This window comes from Drosophila miranda, chromosome 4 (assembly GCF_003369915.1).
Source record: "Drosophila miranda strain MSH22 chromosome 4, D.miranda_PacBio2.1, whole genome shotgun sequence".
In the NCBI taxonomy this organism is placed as follows: Eukaryota; Metazoa; Arthropoda; class Insecta; order Diptera; family Drosophilidae; genus Drosophila; species Drosophila miranda.
This window is the reverse complement of record NC_046677.1, coordinates 11,811,180-11,823,763: the sequence shown is the minus strand read 5'-3', so window position 1 is coordinate 11,823,763 and position 12,584 is coordinate 11,811,180. Positions and strand designations below refer to the sequence as shown.

The window sequence follows — 12,584 nt, the reverse complement described above, 5'->3', positions numbered from 1 at the left end:
TCGTTTTTGAAAGTTCAATTTCAAGTCTGTTTTTTGTGAACATCGAAAAAAGGTCAAAGGGAATACACAGAGGAGACGCATAGGAGACGGACGACAGGGAGGCCATAAGAAAGTCGACAGGACACAGGACATTAAGCTGCTGCGACAAAGTGATTTGGTGTTTCGGCCCTCGAAATTGGAATCGGAATTGAAACACACATCGAAAGGGACTTCCACTCGGACATTGACAGGACACAGGACACAGACAGGAGCGAAGGACACTGCCAATTTCGGTGGACATTTAATGGACAGATTTTTGAGGATATTAAAAGCAACAATAGTGTAGGGGAGTTGGAAGGGAAGGCTGGCCATTTTATAATAATATTTACAATGACGGGACCTGATCAAAGGAAAGCGAAGGACATTTAGTTTAAAGAATTCTTTTGATTATCTTGTATTATTCGATTGAATGATCCTTTAGAATGATCCTATGAATAATAATGGAATTTATTAATTTTAATTCTTTAAATTAATTTAAAATCTACTATTTTGTGGTTATTTTTCTTCACTTTCGATTAAAACTTGTATATAATATTAAAATTCAAATGAAATAATTATAAAAATCAAACTGCAAGGACCTTTATTTTTGAAATAACAATTATTGTATTTAATTAAAAAATTGCAAACTGTTAAAATTATTAATATTTTATAAAAAAATTGGTTATATGTATGTACAGTTCTAAAAAGACGTCAAAAATTGGAAATCGGAAATTCTAAAAGGGCTTTTCATTTTAAAATTAAATGTAAATAAAATTAATTAATTAATTAAGGAAGTGTAATATAAAATACATTAATTCTATCCAAAATCTGTATCCAGTAACGAAATCATTTCCAAGGAATTCCGCTTCCCATACCATTCCATATATTTTCCTGGAAAAAGATAAACTCCTCCTTTGTTTTTTGTGCTATGAATTTCCCTGGTAAAAAAGAAGGAAACCATCTCAAAACAATCTCTACCTCAACTCTCATTAGAGGCGCTTGAAAATTCATGCCACTAAGCTGCTTCCTAAGACAGAGAACCAGGGGGGAAGCCCAGGAGAAAGCCGCGAGGAAAAAATACCACCACTTGACTGGAATCTGCCGTCGTGCATTAGCGGGGGGTGTGCGCGATTGTCCCAATCCGCTTACACGCTTTTGGGCCGAGAGCGGTGGCCATTCATTCGTAATTAGAGCATAAATTTCAATTTCACGCTTGCCACAACTGACTGTGCCTCCACGTGCCTACAAGAATCAGCATTTGAACAGAAGGAGAACATTATGTTAATGAACAAATGAACAAACAAAGATCACGACTGTTGAAAGGGGGAGATGCTGCTTTATCTGTGCTCTTCAATAAGTTATCACCGTCGATTTATGGCCATATTTTTATGGCCAGAAGCCGTACTTTATGGCACAAACAATGTGTTGATGGCTGATAAGTGTAGAGGTGCAACAAACAGAAATATTTATCAACAAAAAATCTTCATAAATTTATTTTAAAATGTGGAGAGTCTTTAAATTTGGTTGGAAAATAATACTGTTCCGTAGATTTACTTTCTGTCTCCTGAAGCTGCTATATCTGCATTAAAAGTTGCAGAAGAGTCAAAGCTATCATTTTTCTTTCATATTTCCATCATCCCAGACGTGCATCTCTCTGACCAAAGAGCGCCGACTACTTTCTTATTTATCTGTTAATCTGGTGTCTCGTTTTGCGGTGCATCTTTAATTTATAAATAAATGCCATCATTTCCATTATATAGCCAGCAACATGCGCATGACATTTGTCTAACGACTGAGGCTCCACAGAACCACAGAGTCATGGGGCCATGGCAACACAGAGGCGGCCTCCGGGAGATTGGCCCTCTCTGGCTGTTCCTTCTGCTGGGAACAGAGACTCCTGGCATTCGTTGGCTTCTCCTATGGCTACTCCTAGCAGATTCCTGCTTCCACTCTTGGCCTCCTTTGTTCCTCTTGGCCATATCCCAGGGGCATGGCATTCATTGCCATTCATTGACTGCACATTTTGATGGCCACTTGGACGTCGTTCAGGCCATGACTCAGGCCGTGTGTGTGTGTACGATGTTAATTGCAACATGGCTTTGATTATGATGGATAGACGGATGGTTGGATGGATGGATGGATGGAGAAGATCAAAAGCTATGCCCTCTGCAGAGGTGTGGAAATTTGTTCTGTGGGGTAACACATTTTTGCATAGAAAAACTTTTCTCTTATGAAAGCTACATATAAATATTTTCCGAATTAATGGAATACGAGTATTACTAACATATATCTAAAAATGGAATTGGTTATTCGTATGTATACATACGTACTCGTAAAATACACAAAAATACACTCAATAAACATGATCCTAAAATTAAAAAAAAAAACTGGTTTTAAGGGAAATATTTTGTACAGGAAATAAATATAGTGCAGATATTATATTTATATATTTATAGCTACTATTTTTGAAGTGGTTCTTTAGAGAAAGATCTATCAACTTATTCAGAAATATCTGAAAGATCTTAAGGATCTTATAAATCTTTTACAAATTCTTAGAATTCTCAGAAAATTTTTCAGGGTCTCACCAACGGTCCTCAAGGAAATTTAGAGAAAATTTTTAGAAAAAATTACAGAAATCTCAGGGAAAAATTGGCACTTATGGAAAAAAAAATCTAAGATTTCAAAACAAATTACTAGAAATTAGAGGAAATTCTTAGAAATCAGGAAAACTCTTTAAAACTCTGAGGTATTCTTTAATAGAATAAAAACTAAAAAATTGATTTAAAATTTTAAAATTTAAAATTTAATCAATTTAATAACAAAATTAACTTTTTAAATCATAAAAAAGTTACGTATTATGGAAATTATAGGAAATTAGAAATATAAAAAATTAGAGGAACTAAAAATTAGAGGAAAATTATCGCTTAAGCAATATTCAATCTTCAATCAAATTCAATTCAAAAAACCGATGTAATACAAAATAAAAGAAAGATACAAGAAGCTAAGACCCCTACAAAAACCTCCAGCCTCCTCCCACTGCCAGTCGATCAATCACTCATTTCCTAGCCAGTCAATCACTATCATTCCTTTTCCCATTCCACAAACTCACAAATCAAAGAACATTCAGCCATTCAATCAATTGCCAATCAATAAAATTGTAAATCTCTTTCGAAAGAAACTTTTTCCTGAAGTTCTGGGAATAAACTTCCGCCAAGAAACAGCATCATTTAAGCCACATAAAATTGTTTGGGAAGAACCCGTTAAAAGCCCCCGTTAAAGCTACTTACTTCTCCAGAATTTAGTTTCAAAAAATATCTTTGGTGTTTTTTTTTAGACTTTTTACAACAGGAAACCAAAAGTTCTGCCACTTCAGCCACACTTTCTAGAACTTATGCTCACTGTCGGAAAAGTTTGATTGCCAGAAAATATTATCAAGCCAAAATATTAAGAGATTCAAAAAAGGGCAATAACTTGACAATTTTTATGCTTTGAAAACATGGCAAAAAAACATGAAAATGGGCGTATAAGGACACATAACTTTTTGTTAATCCACAGACACACATATTCGAGACCATATCCTTATGGGAGGATGGCTTTAAAACACATTTTCCGCCTGAAAAGCGAGAGGTGCTGGCAAAAAGAAAGACATAATTTTCTGTTGGAATTTTAGACATCAGTCGTTGCGAAAATTAATCTACATTTTACAGAATTCTTTTAGAATTTTCATAAGCCTTGGTCCTTCGTTTGGGCCTTAAATTTCCAAGTGCGAAAGCCAAAGGCATTGATCAATTTATATTGGATTTTGTCGATGGCCTGGCCCCCGCCGAAACAGAGAGCTTAAGCTCTCAAGTGCTTATTTGTTATTTATTTCGTAATTTGAGTTTTTTGAGAGAGAAATTGATGACCCATGTGGTCTGTCGGCTTTAACTTACGGTCAGGGCTATTAATTTTGGTCAAAACCCAGACCCAACTCATATACTTTTCTTCCCTTTTTCCTCCCCTTTCCCTTACTTTTCCTTCCCTCCCTCGCTTTCCTTCTTGCAGCTTAAAACCGCATTTGACACGTGGCAGCCGCTCATTCTGTGATTCCTCTAAAAAAATAAGAGATTATGTAGAATATTCTGTAAATCAAAAATAAATCACAAGATTTGACCCCAAAAAATACAAAAAAAAACATGAACATCATTAAATGAAAAAAGAGGATAAAAAAACTGCAAAAAGTACAGGTTTTCGAAGGACTAAAAGCTAAGAAAGCTGCTTATGTAAATCATTTCAAATGAATGGACCTTTAAGGCGGATTTCCATTGTAAATTTGGCCAAGTTTTGGGTTGAGGATTGCTCTCAAAGAAAGGCGTCATTGAGCAGCAAAAAAGGAGTGATGGGACTAGTGAAGGGTTTGCTGCTGTTTCAAGAGAATTCGAGTGAAGTTTCCTTTTATTCCCTTCGAAAATATTCAGCAATTAAAGCTGCAAATTAAGCAATTAATCGCTACGAATGCAATGAATGTATAGAAATGTGTGGTCTTCCTTTAGAATGGAGCTTTTTCTTCAAAATAGAGCTACGCTTTCTCTGGTTTTACCCGTATTTACTAGCAAATAAACCTCTAAAGTCGATCCTTGAGGGTGACTTCGCATCGAGGCTAGCATTTTGGAAGCATTTTGAGTAGTTTGATGCTATTTAAATTGATAATACCGTTTTTAATACAATAAAAAACTATGGCATGGTATTAATTTACTAAATATTTAGTATCTTTGGCATTCTTTGAACAATTTTAATAATTTGTAGCTAAATTTGTAGCTTACAAAAGGACTAAAACATGCAACACAATGTCAAAAATTGAAGAAACGTTAAAAATTTTAGAAAACTTAAACTTTGCGTCAGGTATATCTTTTCTATCGACAAGAATCAAAAATCCTATAAAGGTTCGTACAATTCTCTTTTAAATCCATCATTTTTTGTGGATATCCGCTCTGCAGAAACCGAGTAAAAATTATAAAAGTGCCCAAAGTAGCAAATCGCAGTTTTTTTAATTTTAAAAAAGATTTTGAGGAAAATCTAAGTATGAGGAAATGATCTACTCATTCAGGCCTACAACATAATTTCTGTCTAGTGTTTTTATTCCAAGTTTGTGGGGGTTTTCCTCTGCTTGAATCTTCAGAAAAAAGAGTGTTAGTATGTATGTTTTTTCCCCTTTAATTTCTTATGGAAGAAGATATATCAAACCACCCGTCGATCTATCTGTTTTTCTGCCTTCCCCTTTTCGATTTGCATGTCCCAAAAGATGTTTCTGCTTCTCGCACTTCTCGCATTTGACTTTCTTTTCGCCCCAAAAGATGTTTTTCCTGTCTCTTGCCGTGACACACAAAAAAATAAGCAACCGAAAAAGATGGACAAACAAATTGTGGGAATAATCCACAGGACCCACAAGGATTTTCTCCACCTCCTCTTTTACAACAATAATTTTTGAGCATCCAACACCAGACGCTTCTTTGTTGTTGTTTTTTTCTCTTCTTTTTTTTTGTGACCCAGCGGTGGGTCCTTATTCGAATTCCTTTGTAACACCCGAGGATTCCCAGGATTCCCCCCGTCCCCCTTTGGATTCTTCCCCCAAGGGGTGTCCCGTGGCGACAGTCAGACAGTGCGACAGACAGGCAGCCAATCAATCAATGCAGAAGCCATGCAACATTTTTTTGACATTGCCATTTTTCGTGTAATAAAATTTAAAAGTTAATTTCATTTTGATCTACTTTAAAAACGGAAATTTCAGGTGACAGAAAAACAGGAAAATATTGGTATCACAGCAGGAGGGTTTCCCCGCCGCCACACCTCCTAAAAACAATCCTCGCCTGAGGCTACAAAACGATTTTCGGTGGGGCGCGACATAGCATAAATGAAACAACAATTGCCACAGCTTTTCCACAGCTTTTCCCATTTCCCAGGCTAAACAACAGACCCAAAAATTACATTCATTTCCTGCTTCCGGGCATCACGTAGCCGCCATGAAGTTCCCCCCTCAATTTGGGCCACTGTCTGGCTTTTTGTTTTTTTGTTTTTGTTTAAGTTTTGGTCAAATTACCAACATCCTGCGCAAAGGACATTGGGCATGGGTTTGGGGCACATTAGAGCCGCCCTTTGGGTTGTTAGTTAACATTTTGTAAACTCCCAGGCGATAAACGATTTAGAAGATGGGGAAAGTAGTTTAATGGATAACTTTTGAATTGATTTTTCATATTTTAAGGGGAAAAGAAACTCCGTTCCTCCAAACTCTTCCACTTCTGTACTAATTTCTACACATAAATAGAGGCTTCATCGTTTCATAGATTTATATTCAATTTCTTTCATCAAATGAGCCTTTTTGTCTCTTAGATATTTATATTTTGGGAAAAATATCCTCTTTAAATCCAACCATAAATAAATTAAATAATAAAAGGTTTTTCATAATTAAATAAAAAATAAAATGAATATTTATATAAAATGATTAAAATTTCCAAAAGAGGGGAAGGCTCCTAGTTCATTTTCCCAGAAATCCATTGAAGGATATTTTTGTGCTTTAGACACTTAGGAAATTCCACAAAAAAATATATATTTAATTCTCAAAACAAGTTCCTAATGAATGTTCCTGCTGGCCAACAATCATGTCACATTGTTGCACCTTAACTTTGTTTTTGATCAATTTCTATTAGAATACTTTCCATACTTCTCCGATGGCCAAAAAGTATCTTCCAAAACTATATTTTGTCTGGACACAGAAGCATAAATTGGCCAAAACAGGCAGACCGACAGACAGGCAGACAGGCAACAAATAAGTTAATTCTCATGACAAAATGCGATAATAGCCGTACAATTTGTTTACCCCAGAGAGCGTACCCAACTTTCATTTAGGGGCCACAAAACTTTTGCCACCTCATTATGCAGGCAAGTTCTTTGGGTGCCAGACACCGATCCCTCATCCCTTTGGCCCCTGTAAACATAAATTTACAACCCATCCCCCAGCAGTACCTTTCGCAATCGTAAAACTAGATATTTTACCATCGCAGTGGCAGGAAAAACAAGAAAAAACAGTAGGAAGAACAGTAAAAATATAGGAAATGGCAGGAAAAAACAGGAGGAGGAAGGAGTCAAATAAATGGCACAAAAATTTAATCAACATGACTTTGTCGCCCACTTGGCATCCGCCCCCACATGGAAAAGGAAAGGGGAAAGGACTTTGAGTGGGGGTGGTTGGGGCGGCAAGCGAAAAACTATTCGAAAGGTACGAGGCGTAGCAGCAGCTGCGTGGGGCAACAGTTGTAATTGCTTGTTGCACAGTTAAGGAAAAAAAACAATCCTCGATCTATGTGGCAATAAGTTTTTGGGTTCATTTAAGGGCCACAAAAAAACAAGGAAAAAACTAGGAAAAATGGGAAAATATAAAGATTTAAAATGGCGATAAAATTGTAATACGATCTGGAGCAATTCTTTAAGCTAAAGGACGCGTAAGAGTGCGTAAAAAATGGCCCCAGAAACTCTCTAAAAAATCCTATAAAAATTCCTCTAAAAATTCTCTAAAAAAAATCCTATAAAAATTCCTGTAAAGATTCTCTAAGAACTCCTTACAATCTGCCTTAACTCAATGCCCTTTTGTACCGACCAAACAAATTCTGGCAAATTCTGACAAATTACTACTAAAACTGTCCAATTTCCTGCATTATTTATAGAAATTTTCTAGCCACATCTCTGGGGCTGGTTTAAGCGTAAAAAAAGGAAGAAACTAAACTAAACGCATGCCTAAAAGTAAGAATAAAAGTTGGGACAGCAGGGCGTATGATTAACGCCCCAAAAGCCACAAAGTAGGCAACACAAAGCCCACCAAATAGTAGCAGAAGCAGCAGCAGGGACAGCACCAAAGTCTCATCAAATATGTTGATAAAACACTAAAGATTACATGAAAGCAGAGAAAAAATAAAGGGTCCCAGGGTTAGGAACAGGGCCAAAAGCAAAAGCAGGAATAGGGCCAGAAGTAAGACCAGGGCTAGGAGCAGGATCAGAAGCAGGAGGCATCTCCAAAGGCCCTGAACCAAAGGCATCTCTAATGTGTTTGTCAAAACGTTTTAATGCCAAGAGATCCATGAACTGTGGGGGCTGAGGGCTGGAAGTCCCATAAAGCTACAAATGCGATGGTCTATCGCCCTGGCAGTAACCTTTTTCTCTATTTTTTCGGATGGGCAAGGGGTGGAAGAGGAGAGGGGGACGGTGCACGTGGGTGACGAGAAGCCACAGATGACCTTTTTGGCAGCCACAGAATAAAATTGTTAAATAAAAGGCAAATAAAAATTTGTGTGTCACACAAATAAAAACGTGAAGGCGAGAAAGCGAGAGAAAGCCGCCTTCCCCATCAGCAGAGAATTATAGTTTTAAGGGAACGAAGCTTTTGATACCCTCAAATAATAATGGCTTCGATGATGGACATGATATTCGATACGACATTTACATGGGCTGAAAGATTTCACTGTTTTCGGTGGGAATATCTTTAAAAAAAACCGGTTTTTCAATGGATTTTGCTTAAAACTCGTATGAAAATGGAACCCTATCTGAACCCTATATGCTTCTTCCAGGGTTACAAGAAGAGTTTCCGAATAAAGAAAGCTTTTCGCACAAAAAACAAATTTCCCAAAAAAATACACCATAAAGAACCACAGAAAGAAATGAAGTAACACATCATGAAAATTGTATATTAATCAATTTCTAAAATATCTGAAAAGTAAACCGATTTTTATAAGAGGTTGCACAGACTTGCTCTGCCTTGGAATACCCTCTCCCTTCAAGGATATCAACAACCTGTTGTGGGCATGTGTGTGCTTACATGTGAGAGGGTGTCTCTGGGAGCGTGAGAATGTGTGCCAGAGCGTAAGGATATGTCTGCGTGTCCTGTTTTGTGGGTTTGTGGGTGTTAAATGGGCATTAGAGTCGGGGTGCCCTGGACCCCAAAGGCTATTTAAACCTCGTCAATGTGTTTTTCACGCTTCAATGGGAAAGCGGTCTGTGGTTCTGGCCTGGATACACTAGACAACAAAGTTTGTACCACACTTAATAGGAAAAATTATGAAATATTCGACTGAGTGGACAAATTGAAGCCAGAGTTGATTTAGTATTCTCTTTCTATGATGTCTAGGAGTAAAATATGAAAAAAATTATGACAATCTCCTCCCATCTCATGCCATCCTCCCACCAAAGCTGCATCTAAGGATCTCCCAAAAGACTCTCTCTTTTCAAGCTCTACCCTCTGCATCTTCTAGTTAGTCCCACACCCTGCTAAACAGTGTACATATTAGGCCACCAAGTGGCAGTGGAGCACCACTGTCCACCCAATGAGGCATCATTTGATCAGGAGGCCACTCGATGCCACAAAAAATTGTGTTAATGGGATTGCTTATTATGTGTCAATCAGGCATTTTATTCCTCTATTCCCCCACTCCCCCTATTATATTTCTATTCCATTCACAGACCCAAAAAAAAACACAAAAAAAAAGGTTCTTCTTGTCGCCATTTAATGGCTGGGGACACATTGTTTTTTAAAGCACGGCTTAAGTGGGGTTTTGGGGATAACATTGCACTGAAGAAAATTGCACAAAAATATTTGGACTATGCTTTGGAAAAAAAAAGAAAAATACAAGAAAAACAACGAGAAATATTCTCTAAAAAAGCAAAGAAAAATGATGAAGAAATTTCTTTGGAAACTCATAGAACAAAGTGTGAAATATCGAAAGGTAAACTAAGTAATTCTTGGTTTTAGTAAATATTAGAGTTAAACAAAAAATAATAATAAAAAAAAATTTTTAATTGTAGACCGCTTTTGAAAAATTAAATAATAAAAATTAAATATCTAACAACAGTTTTCCCATTAAGAAAAATCCATAATATTTCACAGATCAAAATAAAAAAGTATTATAAATAAATTTAGAAAATTGGATGATCCTATAAAATCTATTTTAATTATTTTTATATTATATATTATAGATGTATTATATATTTATATATTATAGATATATTATATAATTATGTATTATATTATATTTCTTAATATTTTTATTTTATATATTCTTTTTATTTATTTGTATTATCATATATATTTTTATCCCATTGTTACCCATCTCTAAGACCTCAAGACTTTCAAGTCCCTAGAAAAATTGTAGATTCCGTCACACACCATATTTTTTGTCAGTGCATCCCACCCACATAAATAGCATCATTATCTGTATGAAATATCGCACAACTCATTCGTCATTTCATCAAAAGTCAGACAAGAGGATGCTCCCGAGAAGAAGAGCAGACCGAGGACGATGATAAATCACTTTCAATTTTGACAAACGTCGCCCAAATGTCGCGTAGACCAGCGGCACATTTCATCACCCCGACAGTTGCCCACACACACACACAAATACACCCTCGCACACAGAGATATTCGGTCGCAAATTTTCATAACGAGTAGACCCAGGATTCTGGTCGAGGCAATTGCTCTTTGCTTCCGCCAACAAATCATTCTCCAGCGGTGGACACATCCCAAATATCATTGAGAGAAGAGCAAGAGACAGTTGGATGGGGGGAGGGGGCTTGGGAAAGTCACAATTCGATTAAGTGGGGTGGGGGGAAAGATTCATTCAATGACTGGAATGGAAAATCAGAAATCGAAAATCGGTTCAACAGAAACGGGATAACCAGAATTACTAGAAATGATTCAAACAAATCTGCACCCAAGTGATTTATATTTTGAGGAGCAGAATATTTACATATTTTATATATAACAAAAAAAGGTTTCAAACGAACAATTGAAAACAAATTTCTCAGCTTTATATTTAAAATTATTAATTTATTATCCAATCAAAAATCCATCAAAAACTCTTGAAAATTAAATAAAATTTCTAGAAATATTCCAAAAGACGAATTTTTAGAAAACCTTCTATAGAATTTAATATATTCTCTAAAAATCCAAATCCACATTTTCCAAAGAATTTAATATAAATATTCTCCAAAATAAAAAAGAAAATGTAGCCAAAAGATGGAATTTTTCATTAAATCTTTACAAGAAAATATTGAATCATATTCCATTGAGCATACTTTGCTTTTCATACTACATAAATCATTAGAAACTTATAAAGCCCTTAGGCTTGCATATACGAATACATCAAAATGAACAATCAAGAATGAACCAAATTCTAGAGGAAATTCAAGAGTTTTTCTGTACAAAAGATGCCAGAAGAAAAACAAACATTAAATCTGTAAAAAATTGTATGATATTTATATATTTCCAAAACGAACATTATCCTCGTCGTTTACTTTATTTTTCATTCAAAAAATCTCTGGGAAAAACATCCTTTAGACCAGAGATCATTCCCATAACTTCCTTCTCCGAATTCCTGCCCCTCGGAGATGGGGCTCCTTAGTGCCTCTCTCTTTTTGAAATATTAGGCCAAATATCGACGGGCGGCACAATTTTCATTGTGGAGGAGCGTGTCTCTGCTTAAACTACAATTTAATTTCCGGCTCGACTTCGTCTCTCCTGTCTCCTGCCCTCTTGTGACATCACGTATACGTTACGAACGCCGGCTATCACGTATACGTTGGGATGCATCTCCTAACAAAAATATCTTTCGACGGGCACTTAATGCTTCAAGGATCCAGATGATGATGCTGCTGCTACAGTGGCAAGTGGCAAAGGCTTAGACTTTCGACTTCCGCTTGCAACAACAGCAAAACGAAACAAAGAAAATACAGAACACCCGCCTTGAGCGAGGGGGGGAGAAGCGATGAAACGAGTGTCTACTGCATAATGTTGCATATTGCATTTCGAGACTTTCAGACACTTTTCATCACAAGAACTTCATTCCGAGTGCAGAGCCCCCTTCCGGCTCTTTTTTAAGCATTGAGACACCCCCCCTTTCTTAAGCATTAAGAGGTACCATCTCTCTCTTGAATGTATCCCTCTTTGCACCACTCCCTCTCTTGTATTTTGTTTTACTGTTTTAACTATTGTTTCCTTATGCCTGCGGGGTGTCGCCCTTAAGGTGAGCCATCCATCAGGCTTCTTGACTTGTGTTTTCTTTATAAACTCAATGGCAACAGAGGAACTCCCTGCGAGAGTCTATTCCCCTCTTCAGTACCATCTTTAACCTGTATCTCCCTCTCTCTCTCTTTTCCTCTTCTTATAAATAATTCAATTGCCATTTTCTTTGCCCTCGTTTTGCACCTCCTTGTAAAATGAAACATATGATGATTTTCAAATGAATTCCAATGAAGCCTTATTTACACCACAAGCTAGACAGAGAGAGCAAGAGAGTCGTAGGGTGCAAAGTGTGCCTGCTGTATTCATGGTGCAACATGCAACAGGGAGACAGATTAGTCACCCACTCTAGAACATTTTTGTATTCTTTAATCAGCTTCTATAAATACCCGAAAATCAAATTTAAACATGACACCCCACCAGAACCATTGAATGACTGGCTCATTGATCCCTTTTCTTTGTCAAGCACAGCTCCCTTCTCTTAGTCTATTTTCCTTGGAGTGCCTTAAAGGGTACCTCATTGTCTAGA

The 12,584-nt window shown here is 36.6% G+C and overlaps 1 protein-coding gene across 1 annotated transcript in view; it reads left to right on the top strand.

The window, feature by feature from the left end:
- The window catches only part of LOC108161398 (short neuropeptide F), a 45,588-nt gene that overhangs the window by 30,002 nt on the left and 3,002 nt on the right, over positions 1 to 12,584 (top strand). The window lies entirely within an intron of this gene.